The 27358-nt window shown below is 40.3% G+C and overlaps 1 protein-coding gene and 1 non-coding gene across 10 annotated transcripts in view; both read left to right on the forward strand.

The window, feature by feature from the left end:
- The window catches only part of TENM3 (teneurin transmembrane protein 3), a 436872-nt gene that overhangs the window by 179601 nt on the left and 229913 nt on the right, over nucleotides 1-27358 (forward strand). The gene's annotated exons all lie outside the window — the stretch shown is intronic.
- Nucleotides 18458-18597, forward strand: LOC123388983. Its single transcript, XR_006603504.1, has one exon. It is a non-coding gene; the product is annotated as a U4 spliceosomal RNA (small nuclear RNA).

Below are 27358 nucleotides of genomic sequence, written 5' to 3' on the forward strand. Positions count from 1 at the left end.
ACAAACAAACCAACCAAAACCCAAGACCAAGGAGAAGTTTAGTAATTTACATAGTCACATTAGGAGGTCCTTGGTTCATTACTGCTGGACCCTTAACTACTTTGCACTCGTTGACTCCGCCTCTGACTTGGGTGAAGAGCCAATGCACGTTGATCCAAAAATTTGCAAAAGAACTGACCTTACTTTACAAAGCAGACTCCCATAGTACATTAAAGATGGAATTTTAACACTGAAAACAAAAACAGAATCTGTAGTAGCTACCGGTTCCAGACATAAAGTTAACCATTACAGCCATGCTGTTGGATACGTATTATTGTCTCTAATTTCACAGATTAGAGTATGGAGGCTTAGAGGGGTGAGTTAGATTATTTGCCCAGAATAACATAATTTAAGCTGCCAAAACACAGCATTAATCGCCTGGCTAACTTCAAGGAGCAGCCACTTTCCACTACATGATGCTTTCTCTCCTTTGTATTTTCTACTTTAAAAAAAATCAATTCCTAATGAAGCAAAGCATATCTGTTTGGATAAAACTGGAATACTGCTACAGAGTAGTGTAGAACTGTATTTATTTCTCCCCATCCCACTAACATCTGCCCTGTATCAGTTACATCAAGGAATTTCTGTACCTGGAAAAGTTCTAGACATCGGGCCAGTCTCCTGTGCCTCCATGCTTGTAATTCACTGTGTCCCCACCATCCTGCTGACGTTTATATAGGTCCAAAAAATCTTTGTCAATTAACAACCCTGCTTGGGTGGTGAAGCCAATAGGACTTCTATAAAAATGAGGACATTTTTGATTAAGAACCTTGGAGCAGGGAGCCTGATGCGGGGCTCAATCCCAGGACTTGGGATGGTGACCTGAGCCAAAGGCAGATGCTTAACCCACTGAGCCATCTGGGCGCCACTGCCACTGTGGTTTGTGGCCCCTCAGTACCTCTGTACAGTCAGACCCATTGTTTGGCATGCCCTCTTCTCTTTTCACTTTCCTTTTGCCTGAGTCAAGCATACAACCCTCTCTCCTTCCTCCAATGGGAACCCATCCCAGACGTGGCATTCTAGTTACAAGGAGTGACATCCAGAAAGGAAAGAGTGGGAAGGAAGAATATCATTCTGTTTAGGGCCTGCACCTCACTGGCACGTAAACTCCATGAGGGTAGAGCTGTGACCGTCTTGTTCGCCTCTCCATCCCCAGCCTGGCACAGTGAGCACCTTGAATGAGTGATTGAACAGTCTGTGCTCAGAGCCTCGGTAGCTGGGCATGGCTCTCAACCCTTTTACTTTCTAACTTGCAAGGCCACACATGTTTATTTGTAGAACATACAGATAGTTCCCTGACTTGGTCAGGTTTTATACTGACATGGTGGACTGTATTTGATTCATCTTCAGACTCTGATCTATCTGGGGATGGTCCTCACTTTATAATCAACTCTGTATAAAATGGTTGAAGTGGTAACTTGTCTATCTTTTATCTTCCTGAGACTAATTGGCCCTTTTTCCTCCTCCTTGAGTTTATGGAATTTTCTTGAGCTCCTAATCATATGTGAGATTTGCAGCTGTGTCTAATACATTCTGACAGACGAAATTTGGATAATTATACTGTTTTTCTTTAGAGATAAAATATATTGTCCGTAGTGTTAGATTTGAAAGCAGGTATTTCAATTAAAGGAGTCAGGAGCAGTTAACAGTGGAATACAACGTTAGGAAACCACTTCTTGTCCTATCTTTGCCATTACCTGCATTATTTACTTCAATTTTGAAAAAATACTTGTGTTTTGCTTTAACTTTCTGAAATGGCCATTTTTTTTAAAGGATTTTATGTATTTATTTGATAGGCAGATAGCCCGATGCAGGGCTCGATGCAGGGCTTGATTCCAGAACTCTGGGATCATGACCTGAGCTGAAGGCAGAGGCTTTAACCCACTGAGCCACCCAGGTGCCCCAATGAAATGGCCTTTCTTTTTTTTTTTTTTTTAATTGGTGTCAAAAGACCCTGCTGGTGGAAGAGTAAATTGTGACATGATTGTCACCATGTGTTATACCCAATTACAGATGATCAGAAGTGGTACAGGTGGATCATTAGAATTTAAATGAGGAGAAATCTTGTGATTTTGTCACAAGTGCAAAAAAAGACATTTAATTTTGTGGGTTAAGGGGAGCTATTACCTGTTGATATCAAACAAAAGGAGCCATTTACATGTAATGTAGCATTTTACCCCATACAAGATGTAATTAACAATGAGGTTACAATCCTTGACGTCACAGAGGACATGAAGTAGTTGTGTGATTTGGGGTAAGTTGTTGAAAGTCTCTAAGCTTTGATATCTTCCTCTTATATATAAGGAGTTAGGCCAAAAATATTTCAAGATTTCTTCCAACCCTAGTTTTCTGTATTTTTATGTTGACAGTGAATCCTCAAAACTTAGCAAGATTTGAGAACTCCTAGTCCACACTTGGTGTCATTTTTTCTGTAGCCAACAAGGGTTTCTCCAGTGCCTGCTTCTAGGATGGTTTCAATAAATCAAATCACAGAAGTATTGTAAGCCTTTTAACAAAATCACTGAATTCTGAAGAAAAAAAAACACCCAAACATTTTCTTTGATCTATTTATGTATGGAGGTGCGGGGGAGATGGGAAAAAGGAACTACTTATTTATGAGCAAAGAAGAACAGAAGAACAGAACTACTTATTTATGAGCAAAGAACCCAGAAGGCAGGGACAAATGGAGGCCCCATTTATTCATGCCAAAATGTTTCTTTTATTACAACAATAGTTTATTATGGGAAATGATGTGTTAATGGTAAAACCAATTTTGTCACAATATGAATCCTTCAGATCGTGAAGTTAGATTACCTCAAGGATTTTACTTTGATCATAGCTGTCTGGCATTCATATCTACCCTCTACCCTGAGTACTTAGTGTATGATTGTGCCCTGCTTAATTGCATCAGTGTTTAGCTCCAGTAACAAATTTTTTCTGATTGCTGTGCTGGCACCTGAAACTCACCCTGGTGCCTGAGCTTGCCAATTTCTATTCCCATAGTTCTGAAGTGATTTGAGGGTAGATAACAGTTCCTTGTGTTTTCTTATAGAAGGGGGAAGCGCGCGACACATTGAGGTCAGTGCAGCAATTGAACTTGCAAGGATTAGGAGGCCTGGAGAAGAGCGCTAGAAAAATTGGTGTTCTGGAGAGGAACCCCAAAATGAACCAAAATTTAAATACCACTATCTCCTCCAAGGATTTTCTTTATGGCTTATTTTGTGTTTTATGTGAGTAAGTCTCGTGTACTTGTGAGTAAATAAAAATCTGCCAACAGATCTGTTATTAAGCACTAACTTTCTTACTACTTGGGAACCTGTGAGGGCATAATAAGGGACACACACCTTGAGATGACAGACCTCTTCTCTCTGCCATACTGCACTAACTTTTCCTGCTTATCTAGGTCTCTGGACCAGGATGGGTTTTTGGGCCCTGTTTCATTCTTCTTCCCTTTGTGCTAGAGTCATAAACATTTTTCCCAACCCATTCTATTTGCTTCAGGAGCCTAGAGAGTACAGAAGGCATACAGACCTTTCCCCTGCCGTTAGCTCTGAGCACGCCCTGTTTCTTATCCATCTGTGCATTCATGTGTTTGTTCATGTAATCGTATATATGTTCAAATATTTAATAAATACTTACTCAGCACCGATGTATGGGCCAAAGTTTCCTGACTATAAAATCCAGGTTTACCACCGCCCTCACACTCATGGCTTCTTGCATAATCGGAGAACAGAGTAAGACAACAATTACTGCACAGGTGAAAAGTACAAAAATAGGCGTCCGCACAGGTGCCTGATCTAAATTAGACTACAGTGAGAGACAAACACCGTTTTAAGCCTCTGCTCTATCCTGCATATCAGTAGGATTTTACATCATTAGTTGACTGTATGTGTTTAGTTTGGTATGTATATAAGCAAGATATCCTAATATTAACCAGTGAAGGAAAATCCCTTCTTGAGATAAGTGGGAATTTCAGATTGGTCAGTAGAGATTTCCTCTGTTTCAAAGTTACAGGTATGGCCGGTGTCACCGCATGTTCACAGACTTACCCATATCAGATGAGTGACTTTTTTTTCTTCATCTACCACTTCAACCACTGGTAGATATGAATGCCGGGCAAAAAATACTACTCAGACAAATGAGGGTAGCAGTCTCATATTTTCTTTTGGTCACTGAAGCCATCTCTAAATTTGATGCATGTCACACTTTTTCAACCGGCTGCCTCTCCAGTGGATAGCTCTAGAAACACTCAGATTTTGGTTCCACTCGCCCTTTCCCTGTTGGTAGGAGTAAGACTCAACTTTACTTACACTCTGTCCTGTTCCAGACAGGATTAATGGCAGTTCAGAAGGATATGTAAAATAGAACCAGAAGCATCGGTTAGAAGCAAAGCAAGTGAGCGTGGCAGCGGTCTAGATGGCTTGGTCTCCAGCACGGATCGTCAGCCTTAACACTCTTGATATTTGGGGCCACACTAGTATTTGTGGGGTATTGTCCTATGCATAGGATGTTTAGCAGCATCTCTGACCTCTACCTATCCTCCTAGTCATGACAACCAAAAATATCTCCAGACATTGTCAAATGTCCCCTGAGGGGACAGCGATGCTCCCCTTCCTCCACTGAGATCCACTGGTCTAGAGTTTAGATGTAGAGAAGTGGATCTGTTTGGGACGCAGAATTGGCAGGACTTGCTTATGGATTCCTGATGGAGGGAAGGTTGAGGGAAAGGAAAGTCAGGAAGGTGTCCCAGATTCTTTGCTCTCATACTTAGTGGTGGTCGGTGCCACTTCCTGAGATAGAGAAGACTGGTGGACCACAAGGTAGTGTGGGGGTGAGATGGGAAAATCACAGTGCTGTAATTGATTTGGACTTAACCAAGTTTCAGATATGTGTTAAAGATCCAAGGGAGATGGCAAGTGCACAGGTGAACTGTAATCTTTAGCTCAAGGGAGAATTTTCGGAAGTAGTTGGACTAGGTGAGAACACTTATGGAGAGAGTAGAAATAGGAGAGAAAAAAAAGTGGTCTTGGAACCAATGCCTTGTGAGGGGATAGAGGCAGCCTAGCCAGGGACAGAGACGGGGTAAGAAGGAAGCAGGAAGACTATGCTATCAGGGCACCAGGAAGGTATGTCGGGGGCAGTATTCACTTGCATAAAGTCTTCCGAGATATCCAATAAGAAATGTTAGCTATTATTTCATTATTATAAATAACTAAAATTATTTTAACTACCAAAATATTAGGTCCAAAAGCAAATAAAAAGACAAGAAGAGAGAGAGAAAATGGGCCATGGAATGAAGTTAAAATACGAAAATTTGTAGATCTTAAAGACCTGAACCCTTGCTCTCTCTAGGTATACTACAAATCTTGGCTTTCTAGCTTTCATCAAGGCAGTGTTATTATTTCTGTTCACAGGGACCACAAAGTAAAAGCCGACTGTGTCAGAGGTCCTTTAGACCACCCCTAGATTAGATGATTTGCCAGTATCTACATGTCCTAGGGTGAAAAGATCCAAAGAAAAAACAAAGGGAAAAGGCAGTTGGGGTGAAGTCCAGAGGAAATCAGGCACACGCTCCCAGGAATTCTCTCCTAGCCAAGGCACACAGGGCACACATTTCTGGGGGAATGAGTTATGACGACACATGTGAAAGGTTTCTTGCCGGGGAAGCTCACGAGAGACTTCGTGTTCAGGACTTCCTGGAAGCTAGTCATGTGTAGGCACTCTGAGCCAGGCCTGTACCAAAATTCCAGACTCCCAGAAGGGAAGCAGGTATGCAGGATAAACCACACGGTTCCCATAAAATAGTTTTAGCACAGTGAGCTACTCTCTTCTGTCTGGGAATGGTGGGAGCCCTTCCGAAATCTCACTTCCCAGATGCCAGCCAGAGGCCGACCCCTCAAGCAGCCCTTTCTAAGGGTGGCTGTCCCAGGCCTGCTCGTCTACCTCATTTTTGTACATGGGACAAAGCCCAGGAAAAACATAAGCATTGTTGGCACTAAGACTAATCAGAGTTTCTCTGGAATGGACGTTTGAGTAATAAACTGTTTCCAGGTCATTCCAAGAGCTAGTAAGCCAAAATTGTTGTCTTTGTATATTGGAAGGCAGTCCGGCATATAATTTTAATTATTTATCTTAATATTTAATAATTTAATAATAATAAATAGTTTATTTATTTTAATAGCCATAGATTGAGATATGTGACAAACTGGATGTCTAGTTAAGGCTCAGCTACTTGTTACCTCTTTATACCTCCATTTCTGCTAATAAAACCCACCATTTTGAAGATTTAGTGAGATATACACTGTGCCCAGGATAGTGGCTGGCACACAACAGGCATTCAGTAGTAGTGGTGGCATTGGTACTGGTGCTAACAATTGCAGTAATAGTTGTTGTTTTATTATTGTCTGTCTTCAGTTAGCTGTGCCATTACTTTTCTTGGATTAATCGGTTGTAATATCCATCCTACCGTATTTTCAGCTAAATGGCTTCCAGTTTTTCAATTAAAATTTCAGTTGAACAGTATCAGAGGCATTTTAATAAAAATTTTACTGAGCATGATTAGTTGATGAGAAGTAAATTGCTCATTTTTGATTACCACATTAACTCTTTCCAGCCATTAGGGTACCATTTAGTAAATTACCTCTTTTAGTACAGTCCTCAAAATGTCACCCAAGTGACCAGAAAGAGTTAATAATGCACCAACAGACTGAGCCGTTTACTGCCGTCTTACTATCAGATCAGTCTCATTAGATTAAATGTTTCCCTTTCTGTGATTGTCCTTTGCCTTAAAAATGAAATATTGGATGCTGTTTTTTATTTTTCATAGATCTTATAAGCTCACTGAAAAGTATGGCGAGTTCTCTCACAAGCCTTCTAAGGGAATTTAAAGTATTGGTGCTCGCTCTACAAAATGGAGAACAAATCTGATGGGGATAATATATCCTACGCGGTGCACAAGAAGGGCATTATTTTCTGAGGGCACAAGTGATTCCCTCATTATGATCTGAGTGCTAGGGAGTCATATTAATGTGTCTCTCTTCAGTATTTGAGCACTGGAAAGAATTATGTCTCATGGAAGTGTAGCAGATAAACATGTGTGGGGGCAGGAATCTTGCCTTTTTAAAATGTCTACATTATCAGTTCTCTTGTGGATGTGTTTTCACCAAAAATTCTAATACAAATCTTGTGGCACCTGGGTGGCTCAGGGATTGGGCATCTGCCTTCAGCTCAGGTCATGAGTCATGGTCCCAGGGTCCTGGAATCGAGCCCTGCATCGGACTCCCTGCTCAGTGGAGAGTCTGCTTGTCCCTCTCCCACTCCTCCTGCTTATGCTCTCTCTCTCTTGCTGTGTGTGTCTCTCTCTGTCAAATACATGGGTAAAATCTTAAAAAAACAACAAAAAATGTTCATACATCTCTTAATTTTTTAGGAGCATGCCTTACTTTCTCCTGAATAGGGACCTCCAGAAATGGAGGTATAAAGAGGTAACAAGTAGCTGAGCCTTAACAAGACATCCAGTTTGTCACATATCTCAATCTATGGCTATTAAAATAAATAAACTATTTATTATTATTAAATTATTAAATATTAAGATAAATAATTAAAATTATATGCCGGACTGCCTTCCAATATACAAAGACAACAATTTTGGTCTTCTTAAAATTATCTCTGTATCTCTGTAATTATCTTTTTTCAGGTAGCCTGGAAAAACCATTACCACTCACTTGGAAAGAATACTTGATTCCTGAAGGACTAGTTTTTTCACATAAAAGGATCTCTTTTCATTGATTTGTTACAGTCTGATAATTTATGAGCCACGAAGTATTTCCTGAGTCGTCACTGTGTGTGTAACATTACATTGAGGGCTGTGAGTAATACTAAAGTAATATATGACTGGCTCACTCAGTCATTTATGCAATAGATACCTTCCGAGCCAGCTGTGTGCCCTGTACTCTAGGAATACGAAGATGAATAAAAAGCATCAACGAACCTGAAGTTTGGTTGGGAAGATGATTAATTATGACACCCAACTTCTAACAGCACCACTGGGCATATGAAAGTGTCCTAACAGAAATATGCCCAGCTGTTCAGAAAGGTCAGAGAGGGAAACCCAGCTCAGCTTGGAAGGAGTAAAGAAAATTATCTGCAGGAAAGGAAGGTGAGTGAGTCTGACAGCAGGAACGGGAGGCATCCAAGGGCAACACCGTTTCTACCACAGAGGACAGTATCAAGACACAAAGTTGAGTAACAAAGGGCAGAGGGCTGATGGTGCTGTAAAGTGTGTTTGTTGTTGCCAAAGTCATGTGCAAAGCATAAAACAAGGCTAGAAAAATTGGAAGCTATTAGACTAGTGACAGTCTATGGTTTAAATTTGCTGAGTTTTAAAACGTAGTTGGAGATAGTCAACGTGACGCACATAGCTACACGTGGTTAATGGTTAGTCCCTGGCGTTCGTTATCGTGTACATTCTTTTCCCAAAACCCAGGAGGTAGCATTATTTCCCTCATTTTGTGACTGAGGAAGCTATTTTTTCGATATACTAAATAAATTCTCCTCCAAGAAAGCAGAGAAAACAAGTGACGGAGATAGAATTCAATTCTACAGCATTCCAGAACACAAATTCACAGAGATTGAATAACTTGCCCAGGATTACGGAGCAAATGGCTGAACAAGTATTCAGTTCAAATCTTTTTTCCTTGCACCAGGGCAGTATTGACGGTGTGTTCTATTTACGCAGGAGGCAGGGAAGTGAAAGCCCAGGGTAAGTGAGGAAGAAAGCTAGTGTGCAAGGATCTGGGGCCAGGCCTGCATACCGGCTTTCCCCAGGCAGTATCTACTCACACTCGTGGCCTTGGCATAATTACTACTAACGCCCTTTTCATTCCTAGAAGTTTTCTAGTCTGGAACGAGAAATCCTATGATCACGCTCAATATAAAACATTGTACAAAAGTCAGGTTTTGTACCAAATGCAACGGAGAGTATAACTGGGAGAGGACTTAGAAATGTTGGTTTGGGCAGAGAGTACAGCCTGTGTTTTCCAGTTGTAACTGAATTAACTAAACACGGAAGTGGGACAGTAACTGGTCTCACAATGATATATTGTTAGACACGTGCCGGAAAACAAAATGGGTCTTTTTCCTCGTATACTCTCTAGGCCCTGGGATATCCGGGTCGTTCACTTGTCCAGGCAAGTTGAATCCTGGTGGATGATTTTTGTTTTATAGCAGACTTCTTTGACATAGTCGCAGAGCCAGGAGTCCTCTGGTATTGTAAGTTGCTCCCTTCGCCTCCAGACTGGCCCATGAGCCTCAGAATATATGTATCTGGAAAGGATAGTAAGGGGTATTATGGGAAAACAGCAACCAAGTTATAAATTTCCCTTAGATTATTAGCCCTGCCTTGGAAAATCCTCTGGAGAGTTTCAAATAGAGAAGCTTCTACTTTTCCTCTGGAAAATAAATTCTCAGTGGGACTACATACTCATTATTTCCAACTACCCCCATGTACGTATTTGGGTGAATTTTGATATTTGTCCTGAAATTCTTATTGTTGTTTCTGTATTTTAAGAAGAATTTACGGTTACTGTATTCTTTGCATATACTCTGGAACAAAGACAGACTACTGTTTAGGCCAGGATATGAGCAGAGGAGAGAATCTGATTTCAACATTCTCTCAAGGGAGTGTAACTTGTTGCCGTTTTATTTTGTTTTAGTAAATATTTCTTCAAATCTATGGGCCAAAGATTTATGCTTATAAATCCGTACAGTTTTTTTTTCACATTTTTATTTAATGGCATCTGATCCATAATTATATTATATATTATTATATGTTAATAATAATAGTACCTACCTCTACCTATCCTGTTTAATGTGACAATTGAATGAGTTAAAATACGTTAATATATGTAAGTCACTTGTAACAGTGACCACCATGCAAGTATTTGCTATAATTATCCCTTTTCCTAAAATAGTGTGTTGACCTTGTAACAGTGAAGAGCTCCATCCAATACATAGACACAAACCAATGTGGTGTGTTTTTATTTACATCAGGTCCATGTGGGTTAACTGCTGTTTTTTCTATTGCTATTATCATTGCTACCTTTATTTCCTGTTTAGAGCAAGCTTTTCTCCTGGTGAGATCAAGTTCGTCGCTGGTAATTATGATGGGGTACCCAGAGTCTCAGAGTCCACTGGTGCACTGTCCAGGAGAAAAAAAATGGGTTGAGGTTTATGAGCCATTCTTACAAAATTAACATCCAAATAGCTTCTCGAGTCTTTCTTCTGTCAGGGTGGTCGTGTTCTAACAGTGGGGCAGCGAGGCCACTGAATGGGAATGTCACGACTGATGCGTCCGCCGGGCATCTGAGCAGAAGAGCTGCCAGTAGGCACACCGTGCTTTTTAGCTCAGTGAGAGCCCAGTTAGAAATCCAGTGAGGTTCCTTAATGGCTGATGAGAGCTCACAAGTGGGTCAGAGGGCCAAATCCTGGCTGCCAGGGCAAGTGTGCACGTTTTCTGTTTCTTTCCTTCTGCCAAGAAGTAAACCCCCACCAACTTGCTGAAAAAATAAGAAGTAACTACTATTCCTCTTTACACGCGGCTCCCGGGTGTTCCTGCTCCGACGACTCTGAAGAACCCCGTGCGCACATGAACATTCCGTGTTATTTTGGGCTGGATTCCTTTGCAGGGAGCCTACCTCTGCCAGCTCGTGGTGGAAGTTTCTGTGAAGTCACTGCTGTTCATACATACGCCTGAACATTGCCTGTTCTGGTGTCCGAAAGGTGTCTGCTGAGCTCACGTGACTTACTAGCTCTTTCATTCATTCGTTAGGTGGAATGCCGTGACTACCCTCTCATTGTATGTCAAGGCACCTCTTTTTTTGCCCCTGCTGGTTTGTGTTTTATGCATTCAATGATTATTCACGAAGAACCTGATGGCTGACAAAATATCGACATACTGGATGCCGTGCAGGAGTGTCCAGGAGAATGAAAGGCATAAGTACAGTTAACTGTGTGTTTCAGTTAGGAAGAAGTAAAATTCCTAAGGAAGTACAGTATGGTTGGAGAGGCGTGTGAGCTCCAGTTCTGCCATCTCTGCTGCTCCCTCGGCCTGCCCGTCCTCCTGCTTGTGCGTGCTCTCTCTCTGACAAATTAATATAATCTTAAAAAATAATAATAATAAGGTATCTCGTTTTGGGGTTCCTGGCTGGCTCAATTGGTAGAGCATGTGACTCTTCATTTTGGGGTTGTGAGTTCAAGCCCCATGTTGGGCATAAAGATTACTTAAAAAAAATTTTTTTTAATCTTAAAAAAAAAGCATATTTTGTTTCATTTCTACACCTTCTCCATATCATCCTTCTCGCAATTTCTTAATATCCTGTGAAGCTCATACATACATCAAAGCGGGCCAGTGTTGGTGTCTTACGTCAGTTTTCAGAAGGACAGTCTCCCACGGACCACCATGAACCGATATCTGTAATTGCAGAGTAGACATTCTCACTATCGTAGCATCCCTGGATCCTTTGTCTTCTGTGTAAACTCTCTCTTGTCTAGTTCCATTGTCTAATTATAAACACTGAAGCCTTTTACCAATTGCTCGCACCAGCTACTTTATCTTTGTGCATTCACGGTCCATTCCCTGCGGTACCAAATTCTCAGTTTCCATGAGGTCAACCATTCCCTGCTCAGGCAGTTTGCTCTCTGCTCCTCCTTGGCCCCTGTACTGCCAACCCTTTCTGCTCTAATGCAGAATGCCTTTCTTTCTCCTCCACATAAGACCGTTTTCTTTTTTGTTTTCATTTTTGTTTTTTGCCTTTGTTCAAAACGTTTCTTCTGTGCTGTTCCTGCATTATCTCTAGGAATTCTACGTTTTGCATTTGTGCTTAATTCCAGAGCCTTGCGTAGTTGATTTTGTATTGGATGTCCATGGATGTGTTTGTGTCTCTGTTCTGTTGTATGCTCTAGTGTCTTCAGTTTCCCAGTGCCCAACATGCTGTTCTCTGTGCACAAAAGCAAACTGAATGCACTTGTTTTATGGTGAAAGCATTGGCTCTTATCGTGTTGCATTGTTTGTAATCTTCCCAGAGGCTGAACTATTTTTCATGAAGTGAGCCTTCTGTAAAGCACTTTCCCTTTTGACTCTTCTTTTTGAACAGGAGTAAAAATGCTGGTAGTGCCTGACGTGTGAATATTAAAATACAGAAATTAACTGGTCCGGGATAAACTTTTGGATAGTACTTTTTTTTTTCTTTTTTTTTAATTTGCCTGTCAGAGAGGTAGGTGCCTGTCCTTTACTTGGCAATGAGAGCAATAGACTGTAATGGGAAGAAATAGGGCCTGTTTGGCCAAAAGTCTGCCCAGGAAAAATTTAATGAAGCAGTTTCATGAACAAGTATTTATGGAGTGTCTAGAGGCATGAGACATTCTGCTAAATGCTGAGAATACACAGTAAGCAAATTCAGAGAACGGTTCCATACCTTGGGGAGCTTCTAATCTTACAAGGCCTCTCCATGACGTGATCGTGGAAACAGATGTAAAGTCACCACCGGGATGGGTCTTACTCAAGAAACTGCTACCCAGGGACGCCTGGGTGGCTCAGTTGGTTGAACGGCTTCCTTTAGCTCAGGTCATGATCCCAGCGTCATGGGATCGAGTCCCACATCGGGCTCCTTGCCCCGCAGGGAGCCTGCTTCTCCCTCTGACTCTGCCTGCCACTCTGTCTGCCTGTGCTCGCTCTCGCTTGCTCTCTCTCTGACAAATAAATAAATAAAATCTTAAAAAAAAAAAAAGAAAGAAAGAAACTGCTCCCCACCCTGAGATTTGAAGCCTGAGTAGAACACACCTGGGGCACAGGAGTGGGGAGAAAAGGAAGGGAACTACCGTAAGGGGTAAAACATACGCAGAGATGGCAGGAGGGGATAGGACATGTTTGAAACGGAAATAATAACGTGGCTGGAACACAGCCAAAGGGAGTAAGGTGCGTCTGAGGATTTGGCTCTTGAGCCAAAAAACACCAGGTGCTGGGGCTTAGAAGGACATGTATGACCAGATCAGTATTTTGAATTATTACTGCGACTACAGTGTAGAACAAATTGGTGACGGCAAGGAAAGATGAATAGAAGGAGGGGCAAGACATTTACAAGGCGGTGTCCATGGAGATTGAATGCAAGAGCAAAGGAGAAGGAGGCTTCCTAGATGACACTTAACAGCTCTGATTTGCATGACCTTCTTTTGGTTTTAAAACTTGCCAGCAGTTCAGCTGCATACTCGGTTTCCTCTTCCTGGAAGACGCCACCTCTCTGGCTCAGTCTGGCTTCTCTTCCTGTCTTTAGATCTCAGCTTAATTCAGCTCCACAATGAGGAGAGGACTTGCCTCACTGTTTTAAACGGGGTCCCTCCACTTTTATTCCATTTCTGTGTCCTGTTTGTCGCTTTTCATAACGATTAATTTGTTATTTGTTTCCTTTTATCTTATTCATTTTTCTTTCTAGAAAAATTGAAAACTCTTGACAGGAGGGGACAGGTCTCTTTTGTTCACTACTGTACACCTAGGTCCTAGTACCATGGTGGGACCATGGTGGGTGCTCTACAAATATTTGTCGAATCATTGGACAAATTGAACACTTGCCTTCTTATTTATGTTTTGCTTCAGTTAATTAAAATACATCTTTATTCTCTGAAAACCCACACTGTCTGGAGAACTGACAGAGATAGTCTGGAGCCTTGCAAAGGATAGGGAAGCCCACCAGAGATTTAGTCTGTCCACAGGTCATCCAGAAAATGGATGAGTTACATATGGATGACCTAAGGAATGTCCATGAGGTATCTGTTTTTGGACAGATGCTACACATGCTCCTTCCTCTAGTTGGTGGAGATTACCTCAAAAGATACAAATAGTAGAATCTGAATACATAGGAGTTAAAACATATCTTAATAAATATCTAAATAGGTAGGACTTACAGTCTTTAGCTGTAGGTTTGCAACATGTTTATATTCATAATATCTGATCTACTTGATTCCTGCTGAACTAATCCTATGTGTTAGTTTTCTGAATCTTGAATACGCTTATTTTTACAAAATAAATATCTCCTCTCCCATTTCTTGATATACCTCTTGTGGTAAATTCTTATGAACAAGCAAGGAGCCTGACTGTAGTTATTATATCTGTCTGCCTGTTTAGTACATCAGAATTATGGTAAAGCAGAGGAATGGTTCAGATGTGTGTGTTTGTTTTGAAATAATTCTCTCTTCTCGGTCTGGAATATGCTGTAAGGTCTTAATTTTAGATTTTCTTGGGTTCGCTGTCAATAGAAAGTAGATTATAAAGATTATAAATCTTTATAAATTTATTCCTAAACCATATTGTAGTTACTTTCTCTCATTGTGCTTTTTAACTATTTGATAAACTGTTTGTATATTATCATGAATGCAAATTCACTATTATTATATGCGAAAGAGTGACATTCCTTCACAATAAAATGGTGATCCTGTGTGCTTTCCAACTATAATATCCTAACCCACATTTTAGTTTTTAGTTCTTTTCCCCTAGTTCCTTCTATGTCATCTTTATCTGGCCCATCAGTTATCAAATCTACACACTCCCTTCCTCCATTATCCATCTCCATGACAACCAAAGGTGGTTGCTAAGTGCTGGTTTCATTCAGGACATTTAGATGCCAGAGCTGAGTACATGACCGGCCCCTGTGTCCTGTGGATTGGTACACCCACTGAAAATCCATTCCATTGCAAGATGATAGCTTGTTCCTAGTTTGACTAAATTCTCTGTTTTTCATAGCATGTCAGAAACCAAAATCTTATTTTAAACTTGTTACTTGACGTCTCTTTATATAAATATCCTAGCAATGTTTTGTCGACATAGATATTAAGGGGTTGAAAAGAAATAAGTTCTTTATAGCATAGCCACATAAGCAGTTTTCATCTTTTACTAAGTTTTTTGCCATCTCCCTCAACAAAAAAAATGCCCTTCCCATATCGAATTGGAATAGGAGACCCACCATGACTCACCATGGAGAATTCTTCGAGTCCAAACCTGGGTTTTGCTCTCATTTGAGGAAAACAGGAGATGCCTTCAGATGTGCGATATTCATAGTAGACACACGAGTCTTAGGAACTTGAAGACTTTCCGTCTTTAGAACACAGACTCTAATCTAACCACGCCGGCACAGGTTGCTAACACTTTTGAGTGAAAAACCGGAAGTGCACTGACCTTCAGGGCCCTGCATCTCTGCTGGGGAGGTCCTCTGGGGTGGGCGGGGCTATTGACAGTCTGTGGTTCTCGCCTGATTTCAGCGTTCTCCTCCGTAGATGGCAAGATATGTGTGGTAAATGCCAGTGGACCCACCTCGAGGGCTTATAGCAGATACCAGTAATGGGTCATGGCAGACTTTCCTCGGCAGCCTGGGAATCTTTCTTAACACAGCATTCCCCATCAGGTGCCAACCTTGTTTTTAAAAAGAGGCATCAGCCCTGCCTGAAATTCTTCTAACTCTTAAGTCATTTTGTTCTTATGCTGTCTCCCCTTCTAAGCCCACCCCTGTACGCCCCACCATGGCAACTGGACACTTACTCTCCTGGTTGCTTTATGATATTTTCTAGAGGACCACCTGTCATTTGCTTTTACAAAGTGAAAAACACAGAAAGTGTGGGTTTGTTTTTGTTTTTGTTTTTTTTTCCCCTCCTCTTTTGCAAACAGTAGTCATTTACCTAAATGAGCAGGAGGAGAGGTAAGGCAAAATAGAAGTTAAAAGAAAGTCTGTCCTGGATATAATTCTTACATGTCCAGTGACATTGCAGAAAATTTTAATTCTTGGTGTGCCTGGGTGGCTCAGTCGGTTAAGCATCTGCCTTCGGCTCAGGTCTTGATCTCAGGGTCCTGGGATCGAGTTCTGCATCAGGCTCCCTGCTCAGCGGGAAGCCTGCTTCTCCCTCTCCCGTTGCCCCTGCTTGTGTTCCCTCTCTCGCTGTCTCTCTCTCTGTCAAATAAGTAAACAAAATCTTAAAAAAAAAAAAAAAGAAAAAAGAAAAGAAAAAAAACGTAATTCTTTCGGAGCAGTGTGTTATTGTGGTTCATGCGTAGGGGAGAGAGACAGATCGACACCGAGACAGAAGAGGGGGAGGGAGAGCAGGAGGTGAGAAGGGTGTGTGCGTAGAGGTTACAATCAAGTAAAATGTCAGCAGAGTAATTAGAGACCAGCGAAGTTCACTCTGAAGAATTAATTCTGTTCAAAGGCAGATCATGGTTTAGAAACTCGCGTTTTAAAAATAAAACATTTTCTTTTAGTTCCTCTCCAATCAAAGCCGGGTGGAGTAGTTACCCGTTCTAAGATGAAGTCTTCTGTAAGAGCATAACAATCCCCCTGGATAAGAACGAGTGTGTTGTTTGAGTTTTCCGGCTCATCTTGGGGGATTTCAGAACTCTCTAAGTGCTTAGCTTCTCGCTTTCTTCGGATCAGGACTGCATGTTAGGTAAGTTCTCGTGGAGGAAAAGCAGCCGGTGTTAGGCTTGTCTGCATCTGAGAGCCACGTAAGAGAGCGGTCCCCCCTTTGTCTGGGTCAGCGTCCGGAGTCGGCACTTGACACCCAGAAGCCTCCTTTTGAAGTCTTTTCCTCGCTTAATTTTCTGCACCTTTGAGATCCTTTCAGAGGTATTTTCTTTTTAACATATCAGGCATTCTTGTTTAGAAGAATCGGTCTTTCAGATGGTATAAAGAAACTGGATACTTGTAATCTGTCAAGTATGGCTAAAAACCTTCGGGCATTAAGGATAGACAGAAAGAGGGTTCTGGAAGAAGCAGCTTTGCAATCTCATTATAGATCTGCTTTTTTTCCTCCTTTTAATTTCGTCCGATCAGAGAGAAAGCTATGTAGGCAGAGAAAGTAAGAAATTTTGGTTTCATTTAGGAATTACAGTTTGTTCTTTTCTTACATAGGAAATCAAGGCAGAATCCCTCTCTGGGATTAGAGTTTTGTATCAGAGTCCTCCTTGTATATGAAAATAGTGAAAGGTCTTATAAAAATTCTGCTCAAAGCCAACAGCTATTTTAATAAAGAGTAACCTTTAGAAATTATCAAAGATGATCATAAAATTATTTTAAAATTTTTAGTTTAAGAAAGTCAGCATTAATTGTTAGTGTGGGATTCACATTGGGAAAGAGTAATTCCTAGAAGAATTTGTATGTATGTATGCATGTATGTATGTGTGTATGTAAGTGGATTTATAAATTTAAATATAAAATTTAAGAATCTGAGTCACTCTGATTCACAAAGTAAATGAAAAGTATCTGTTCTTATAGATCTCTCTGTTGAGGGCTTATCCACAGAATAATATCATATACTGCTAAACTGTAGCTTCTCTATCTTTACCAAAAATAAACACTGGGATCACGGTCCTTGAAATAACTCCTACTTCCCTATTATCTTTCCTATTTCAATTAATCTGTGTCTTTTCTCTCAGGTGGTAACGTCTCCTACAGATGTTAATAATTTCAACATCTGGTGGGCTTGTTCTTGATTCTGCTCTGTGAAGCCTTCTTCTGGCTTTAATTGTTAGCCAGTGACAGTTGCTTAAAATGTTTATTTCAGATTTCCTGGCTTTTCATCCCTAGAGACAGGTTATTAATATCTCTAACACTCAGGATATGTGGAGGATCTTCTGTTACTAGAAATCTGCCCTTGCTTAATGTGAACTGTTTGAGGCAAAAATAAAAGGTTTCTATCTTTGTAACCCCAGTTGCTAATATAGTGTTTAACATACAGCAGTTAGCTACCAAGTAAGTATTTACTGGATGAAAACGTGTCCTGAGGGGTGGGGACTGGAAGGAAAAAATAGTCATTTCAGCTTCTGCAAGGGCTGAGCGGTGCTTTAGGGAGTAAGCCAGTTGGAAACTGGTTTAAGTAGCTTCTGTTAAATCTTCATGTATAATTGTACCTCCCTCTGCCATCAATAAGACAAAAACACTAAAGTTTCCCTCTTCTGCTAAAGAGAGCACTCGGGCTACCTGTTCTGATGCTGACCATATTCTGTTCATGCTACTCATCATTTTTGTAAAAATAGAAGGACAGGGGTTTTGGGATAGCTCAGCAGACTTCAGAAATACATGCTCAACTAAAGTGAATTTGCATAATAGTAAAAAATAGTAAGTTAAAAAAAAATTAAGTGAATTTGCCTGAAGAAATACCTTTCCAATCTGACAACTGGAAATAGTATTGCTAAAGTGCATTAAATCTATTAAAAATATACAAAAAGAGGAATAGTCATATTCATAACATAAGAATAAAATTAATAATGTACATATAATTGAATAAGACTCAACTGAAAACATCGTTGCAATTTTACCTGACTGAAGGCGACCCACCCCCCCCATCCATTTCACAGACAAGTAAAATTTAATAATCATGCAGAAGCTTTGCGCAGTGACAGTATCGTAGCCAATGAGGTTTATCCGAGGCACGATTATTGCTAATTGTTTATCATGCAGAAACATTCCAAGGTTGCCTCTTTTACTGTATTTAAAGCTAAATGAGACGTGACATTTGAGAATGACAAGACTTTACCAGTTTGGGCCTTGCCAGCTTTTTCCAGTGTTAGCATTTTTCCTTCTCCCCACCGTCGCTTAAAAATAACAACAAAGAAATAACTCTCAATTTGCTTTCCAGTAGTGAGGGACATTTTGAGCTCCAATGATAGTGCACCCATTAATGCATCATTTATGGGGAACTGCTATGTTTCAGATACTGCAAAGGTACATAAGACTAGGTTTCTGCTCTCAAGGATCTCTTAGTCTGGCGGTTCAATATTTGAACCATTTTATTTTACATTGGTTGGACCTTTCTCAGAGTTCGGTTTTGCCGCACCATTCTGAAACTTGACGAGCATTCTGAGGGCCACAAAGGTAATTAGAAGAATAGAAAATGAGATGCATGTGGGGGAAAAAAAAACAACTCAAGAGTTGAATTATTTAGTAGAGAAGAGAGAAAACTAAAGGGAAATATATTAATCGTTTTTGAAGTGTGATGGTTGATGACCATCTGGTGTAGCGCGGGCCAAGGGTGGGGAAAAGGAAGGAGAGGAATCCACTGTAAAATGAGATACTTAGGTTAGACTTGGAAAATAACTGTGTTATTTTCACATGGGCCCTACTAACTAAAGGTACTCTGGACCTTTTTTAAAAGACACTTTACAATTCTGTAAGATATCTGTTGTTTCCCTAAGTTGAGTCTTTTTTTTTTTTTAAGATTTTATTTATGTATTTGAGAGAGATCGCAAGTAGGCGGAGAGGCAGGCAGAGAGAGAGAGGGAAGCAGACTCCCCGCTGAGCAGAGAGCCCGACGCGGGACTCGATCCCAAGACCCTGAGATCATGACCTGAGCTGCAGGCGAGGCTTAACCCACTGAGCCACCCAAACGCCCTTCCCTAAGACGAGTCTTGACTGAATTTCAGGATCAGCCACAGAAGAACATTCTCCACAGTCATTCAGAAAACCATACAGCCTGACCAGGGAGAAAGCAAACACTTGGTTCCGGGATGTAGGTGACAGTGAATCAATAAAAAAACAAAACAAAACAAAAAAAACAGCAACAACAAATGGTCACAGCAAGGGCAGCCCTGTTTTAAGAAGTAAATCTTAATTCACTTATATCATCTTAACACATCATTTAGAAAATTGAAACTCATTTACTCTGGGCAAACTTAAGGGCACGATTTTGATCCTTTTAATGATTACAGTTTCTTTTTTAAACAGTATTTTCTCACTTCTTGCCCAGATTGCATTTTGCTTGGGAAGATGTATGCCTGAAGAGGTAATACCTCTCATTTAGGGTCGGGAGACATTCTTGCTGTTGATTTTTTCTAAAAAGCATTTTTCAGATGACAATAGCTTGACAACTTGGGTTAGGATCTCACCCTTCAAAGAAAATGGGGAGTTAATGTCCATTTCCTTTGTGATTTAACTTCTTGCAAAGCATTAGATTTTAAGCCCTTTCACGGGTGCCAAATTTCCAGAAAGGACAAGATGCAACCTTTCTTCTTTGCCAAATGAACAATTGCATGTCTATGCCCTTACCATATAGCCCCTGGCGTCTAATATTGCAGTAATTTGCTTAAGACGGGGTCTCAGCTTTTATTTTGTCCTAAAAACCTTCTGTATCATATTACTTGTGGCCAATCCTAGGCGCTGACGTCCATACCGCTGTGGTGCCTGACAAAAAAAAAATTAGCCTGGGGGAGGTGAAGATCCCTTAGGGTAAAAAGCTATTCATTTTCCCTCTGCAGTGCTTTGGAAGAGTGGAGGAATGTTTTAAACATAACAAGGGTTTTCTGATGACTAGCTGATTTTTGAAAATCTCTTCTTGATCTCTGATTTGATTGATCTTTCCTTTTGTGCTTTTATTCCTTAGTTGCAATGTCAAAGCTGTTTGTACTCTACTTCTAATATATGAAAAATACATATTTGCTCAGTTTTATTACATATTCTAACTTTTACCAAGCGGTAATTACTCCCCTCATCACATCTAACCATTGACTTGCAAAAATCAATTTTTTTAGTGAGGTTGAACAGTTAGTTGAACTGCATTATCCTTGTAATTCATATTTTTCCCAAGAAGTATATTTTTTCTGCCTTTTTTTTCCCTTAATGATAAAGACTGGTTCTGTCCCCCCGTTATGAATGTGGACTTTTCTGCTCTCAGAGAAAAATGTCTACACCTCTGTCATTAGCTGCATATCTATCTCAAGCAATGATTTCATCCTAGTCACAGATCAAGGCGTTGGGAATAGCAAATGATTGCTTCCTCAGGGAGACTATCTCCCCGGTGGGCTAACTTGCCAAAAGTATAACGGGCGGGAGACATGATGACATTCAAAGATACAGTCCCATTAACATGTAATAAGAGAATGTGAAATCCAAAAGAATCTAGAAAGGGCATAATTGATTCTGTAGGGGAAGTGATGTCTACTCAAATTTTTAAAAAGCACGTCCTCAACTAAAGGATACAATTATCTCTAAATATCAATGAGGTTTAGGATGCAAAAACTTGGTTCTGGATAGCTCTACACAGTTGACACTAAACCCACTCACATCTCATCCGAGCTACTCTGAAATGTGCCATTAATAAAAAATCATGAGCAGTAAAAAAAAATAAATAAATAAAATTCAGAAACCTCCACAATTGGGGGGATAATTTGGGAGGTCAGCTTAATTCTTCATCTGACTTTCAGACACCCACGGTGATGATAAATTTTACTGTTTTTTTGCTTTTTCGAACAGGAATTATTTTAAAAGCATTACTGAGAGAAGAAATGTCAGACCTATTATTTTATATGTATGTGTGTGTATGTTTTTACTTAGCTTTGGTGACTTTCCATGTTTGACGGTAATGTGAATGCACCAAGAAAAGGGGGAAAAGGGAAACAAGTAATTATTGGTGCCTACTAAGAGCAAGCCAGTATGCGCCCAGCAGTGTGTGTGTGTGTGTGTGTGTGTGTGTGTGTGTGTGTGATATTTAATTTAATTTTCATAGCCCTGAGGAGGTAGTATCATTAACCCTAATGTACAGATGAAGCATCTGTGGCATGGAAAGGTTAAATAACTTGCCCAAGGTCATAGGATTATGAAGTGGCAGTTAAAATGCAGATGTATCTTAAAGCCAGGGAGAACAAAATAATCCAAAGAAATCAGAAACAAAGCCCATTTCAGCATATCAAGAGCGCTTAGGAGACCAGGAGCCTTGTCTGATTTGTCTCTTTGCAGCTTGAATTCCATTTCTGCTGCTCTCTTTCCTTCTAAGCTTTCCTTTTTCCTTTGTCATGATTTACGTGTCTCTTTTTCTTCACTCTTCCTAAAGTCAAAGCAGGGAACAGCTTAAACGGTAGGGGAAAGAGAGACTCGGGCGGCCCAGTTGTTGCGGTTCTCTTTGTTTTTTATGCCTCAAGCGTATGATGCCTTCACATCCCGGGTCTTCCAAAACCAGCAGTGAACGTGTTGCTGTCGCTGCCAGCATTGGCGGTGTGAGTACCTGCGGAAAATAGGCGGTAAAGGCGAAGTAAGTGTCTAATTAACATAACAAAGCATTCTGATAGAGTTAGCCTATCACTGAATGAGGCAAGTGATTCGAAATCATTCTGTATTGTTTCCCTATCAGGTATAAGTTTAACTGTGTTGTAACCACTGACAACCTCGCTTCGTTTCCTTCTTAAATCAAGAAATACTGTCTGACTTGCCCCCCCCCCTGCTTTAGCTGTACTGCTATTTAAAGCTTATTTAAAATATCATGCTTATGTTGTAGACATTATGTTAGTATAATTCTGAAAAAAAAGCATTTAGTTGCCTGGTTGTCCTAGTGGATGCTTTTAAAAAATGATTTTCCTTCTTTTTAAAGAAAAACAACTGTCTCTATGACTTGGGGCTTCAACATAGGTTTGGGGTTTATAGCACATTTAAAATCACATTAGAAATAATTTCCTGCCTGCTTCATAGTAGGTGCTCAATAAGTAAGTATTGAATGAACGTTCTAATAAATAAAATACCAGCGTAAAGCAAACAACCGTACAAGTAACTAGCATGTCAAGGGAAATTCAGTAGCTCAGAAAAACAAACGCAGATAGTAGCAACAACACTATATGAGTTTTAGATTTTTACCCTTCCAAATTCAATATAGTCATTGATTTTGATTTTTACTTGTAAAATATTAATAGTTTTACATAATTTTCTGCAAATTAAATTTAAAAATTTAATTCACATAATCCAGGACTCTCCTGAATGAATTTTTTTTTTTTTTTTTTTTTTTTTTTTACAAACGCTTAATGCAAAAAAGTAGTAGGGATTTTTTTTTTTTCTGCATAGTCTCTTTCTCTGTCCAGATGCATCCCAGAGGTCAGCCTCACGGTCCCTAGCCCATTCAGAGCAGCCTCTTTTACCCCCTCTCCTCCACCCTCTTCTGAGGAATGTAGAAATCTGGCAGGAAGGCGCGGCAACCTCCCTCCTTCCTAGTAGACCAAGGATTCCTATTGTCGGATGCAGTAGGCATGAAAGCAGCAATTTTATGGCACAAAAGCTCCAATAACATTTACCTCGGTTGGCTGAGACTGAAATGCACACAGGCAGGGCTCAGTCCTGGTCTCTCAAGCACCAGCTTCCCTTGGCTTTTTGCCACTTTGTGCATTTCAATGAGACAAGTTCTTTAAGGAAAGAGTTTTCCTTGTAACTGGCAGTGGAGTAAACAGACCGTTCAGGCATAGTTTATTGCTTTACAAACTCAGCTATGCAGACCATTCCAAATCGAATGCAACAAAGTAATTAGTGAAATCATTTGCTTATTAGAATTCATAAGCATGCATTGTCCTATTTATTAAAGTTAGGTTTTTCTCTTCTAAAGAATCGCTAAAAGTTTTCTATGTAGAGGAGGATGACCCAGCTGTAAAAGCTTTTACTTGCTCAAGTATTGACATCGAAGGTTCTCCATGTACAAACGTCTCCTTCCCCTTCCCCCGCCCCTATGGCCAACACTTTGTTGAATTAATTTGGGGATCCTGAGCATGCGCATTACGTTGCAAGGCAATCATTGAAATGAGGATGATCTGCTTCAACGGGGTCAATTGTTGACCATACTAGCCCTATGTCATTATATAAACAATAAGCAGAGAAGGGTCTACCTAATAAACCTACAGAAACATTAATATCCTGACTTAGGCTGAATTGGGCAAAATTGCATAATTTTGCAAAATTGCATAGTTGTGGCCCCTTACTTCATCAGAAAGCCCCTACTACACAGGCAAGGCAAGGCAAGATGGTACCTTAGGGGAGCCTAGACTCAGTATAAATTTAATCAAGAATGAATGATACGTTCCTACAGCCAAGTTTTATCATGCATCTAATGTGGGCTAAGAATCAGTTGCCAAATACAGTTGCCAGACATAATCTCCTTTCTATAGGATTCCGTTTCTGTATCTGCTTTTGTGGGAGTAGGGGCCCCAAAGAGACCTTAAAATTATAAAATGTCACATAATTGTAAAATGAAAGGACTTCTCTCATTTCTGCTCAACATTATCTCTAATGACTGTTTATAAATTAGTTCTGTTTATACTAGTCAGATCAAATTTCAAAAATCATTATCCAATGTGTACAAAATGATTAGTACATTTATTAAATGGGATCCTGTTGACTGTGCAAATACCAACTCGTATCTCCTGTTTGGGTGAACCAAGCAGGCTGAGTTCCCTTAAAGTCAGTGTCTTTTTTAAGTAAATTAATAAGTATCTGAATTTCTGCTCTTGCGTCTTTATTTGCATTTTGTTGAATGAACTAGGGTCCAGTCCCTAACCAATATATTTCAAATACTGGGCGCCTGGGAGGCTCAGTGGGTTAAGCCTCTGCCTCAGCTCAGGTCATGATCTCAGGGTCCTGGGATCGAGGCCCGCATCGGGCTCTCTGATCAGGGGGGAGCCTGCTTCCCCTGCCCCTCTGCCTGATGGGGCAGGGCGAGCCCCGTTCTTTCCTCTTCTGCACTCCAAGGAGGGCAAACCACTGGAATGAGTGCCTCTCTGCCTAGTCGTGATCTCTCTCTCTGTGTCAAATAAATAAATAAAATCTTTAAAAAATCTTTTTCAAATACTCATTTCTTTTAATAAAGGACAGTTGTCTCCTTTTAACTGACAAACAAGCCATTATTTACAAAAAACCCTAACCAAGGCCTTATTAATCCTTGTGTTAACAGTTTCCCTCATGGATAGATTTATTCCCCTGCTCCATTTAATCTACCCGTGGTCTCCATCCACTGATACGCAGAGAGAATCCAGAAGGCACAAATAGGAGTTGGAGTTCTAACTTCACAGTCTCCCTTTTCCCCACCCTGAAGATTCGAATCACACCCCAGGGCAGACAGATGTGTTACACACCCTTCTTCCCCACCTCACACCCACCTCTACTCTACGCACCCCTGTCCCGCCCAGCCTCCACGCTGCTGCGTGGTCACCACTGGGCTGAGAATCAGAATCAGGTCTGCGTTGATCCAGTCCCTCAAGTCTGCTTGGGCATAAAAGGCTTCATGTGCTTCAGAAACACTTTTACCTAGATGTCTGCACCTTTCGTTCGCGTAGCTACTTATTTTTTTCTGGGTAAATATATATAGCTATGGAAATTTCCAGTAGTTACCTGCCAGTAGCAGAGTTGCAATCCGCGTTTCCCTCTGGTTTGATTGGATTGATTCCACTTTTTTCCCCCTCAAGAGTCATTAGAAAGAGAACTTGTAGGTGGGCAGGGTAGATTTTGCCTCTTTACCTCCATGTGTTTTTGTCTATGGCCACAATCTGATTTCCCCTGAATGTATCGAGGAAGTGTGTCAGTGGCATCTGAGGACAGTTGGAGTTTCTGGGTTAATTTCCAGTGGTTTGCCCTCCTTGGAGTGCAGAAGAGGAGAGAACAGGGCTCGCCCTGCCCCATCAGTATCTGCCTGTAGGGTAACTGCTTCGGAAAACAAGTGAAGCACTCCCAATGAATTGTGCTTTTGGTACCTTAAATTTGCACAGCATCTCCATCAGGATTTTACAGTTGGACTCTAGCTGTAATTGCTATTGGGATGAGATGCACGACATGGGGTGTTGAAGCTAAGTACTACAGTGTTTTAGTGGCCAAAAATATACGGCATGGTAGGAGCATCAGGCTTCATGAAATTCACACTTGTATATCTTCATGTTCCTCACCCATTTCTGACATGCTGCTGATTTGCCAGCAGGCACTCTAGATGAAGGTGATAAAAATGGCAAAGCTGAAAGATGCTGTTTCTTAAAAGATACTGTATATCAATTGAAAATGAGGAAGTAGATTGGGATTGTAAATGTTTAAAAAGCCTCTGAGGCCCTTGGTTCCTCAGTCCAGACAGTTGATATTAATCTCATCAACGCAACAAACGGAAAAAGATAATAGTTTTAATCTTATTATAACATGGTACAAAATGGCACCCATTAAAGTATTTCTCCTAATGTAAACAGTAATTCCGTATTTCTGTAGCCTCAGCTCTCAGACCCCTTGTCCTGATTTGTCATTAGATATAAATCAGTTTTTATGCTCCTTCCAGAGACGCTTTAAAGCCTAATGTTTTCTTATTTGAGACATTATAATTCTAAAGAGGGTAAAATTGATAGTTTCACTAGCAAAAAGTATCATATCCAAAATTATAATGTATAAGCATAATCCAAAGATCCAGGCTGATCCACTGTTATGGTTCTTTAAGGCATAATCAATGAGGCTTGGAATTTAATGCCATTCGCTTGGCATCATAATTCTCTAGGGTGTCAGCGGTGACCACTGAGTCTCCAGTCAAGTTAGATTATCCTTTAACATGACTCTCTTCCGTTTCTCTTCTCTTTCTCTTTTCTTTTCTTTTTTCCTTCTTAGTATTTTAGTTGTGTTTTCTGAAAATCAACCCCTCTCGTGTCAACCCAGTGAAACGTTTTCATGGTGCTTACATTAACTTGTATCTTAAGAGCATTTTATATGTATATATTAATTATTCTCAAGAATAATCCAGTACACAGGATTGTATTATTTAAATGAGTCAAAAAGGGTAGAAGGCAGAGAGTTCCCTAAAACCTCTGAAAGGAGTCATTTTCTTGTTGCCATAGAAATGAGGAGGGGCTTGTGCTTTGGGCCTTACTCAGATCATGCTACTTTTGTTTAATTACAATAAAATACTAACCACTCATCAAAAGATCCTTTGTTCTATTTAGAATTCAAACTTTTGTCCTTCTGAACATGTTTACCTGCTTTGCTAGGATTACCTTCTAAGGGCAAAGCCAGAAAATACTAATACAGTGGCCCAAAAAAGGAAGGAAAAAAAAAATGCAAGTACCCTATAATAAACTTTAAGATTTTCTATTGATCTTTTTAATGCCCAAGCTTTGCTGTATTCTTTCTGTAAAGTATTTTTAATTCCACTGGTCACTTTAAGCTTTATTGCATTAGGAATTGCTTTAAAGCACATGCTTTTATTGACATTTAATTTGAGAAATGGGGAATTGAGATTCCTTCTACAATATATCAAGAGTAACTATCCCCACAGTACACCACACACACAAACATACACACACACACACACACTCTTGCACACGGGACCCTTCCTGGCAGACCCTGCAATACACAAGAGCCTGGTCTTAGAATGACAATTCCAAAAGTATTTCAATGCAAACACACACTCTGCCGTGTCCTCACACACACTTCTATTGGTTACTATCCAGAAAGGGAAGCTAAGAGATTGAACACGTGTAAGAAAAACAGTTGGTATGACCCTATATATTCCACGATATTTTTCA

Source organism: Mustela putorius, unplaced genomic scaffold, assembly GCF_011764305.1.
Source record: "Mustela putorius furo isolate JIRA1106 unplaced genomic scaffold, ASM1176430v1.1 tig00003932_pilon_pilon_pilon:0A:0A, whole genome shotgun sequence".
NCBI lineage: Eukaryota > Metazoa > Chordata > Mammalia > Carnivora > Mustelidae > Mustela > Mustela putorius.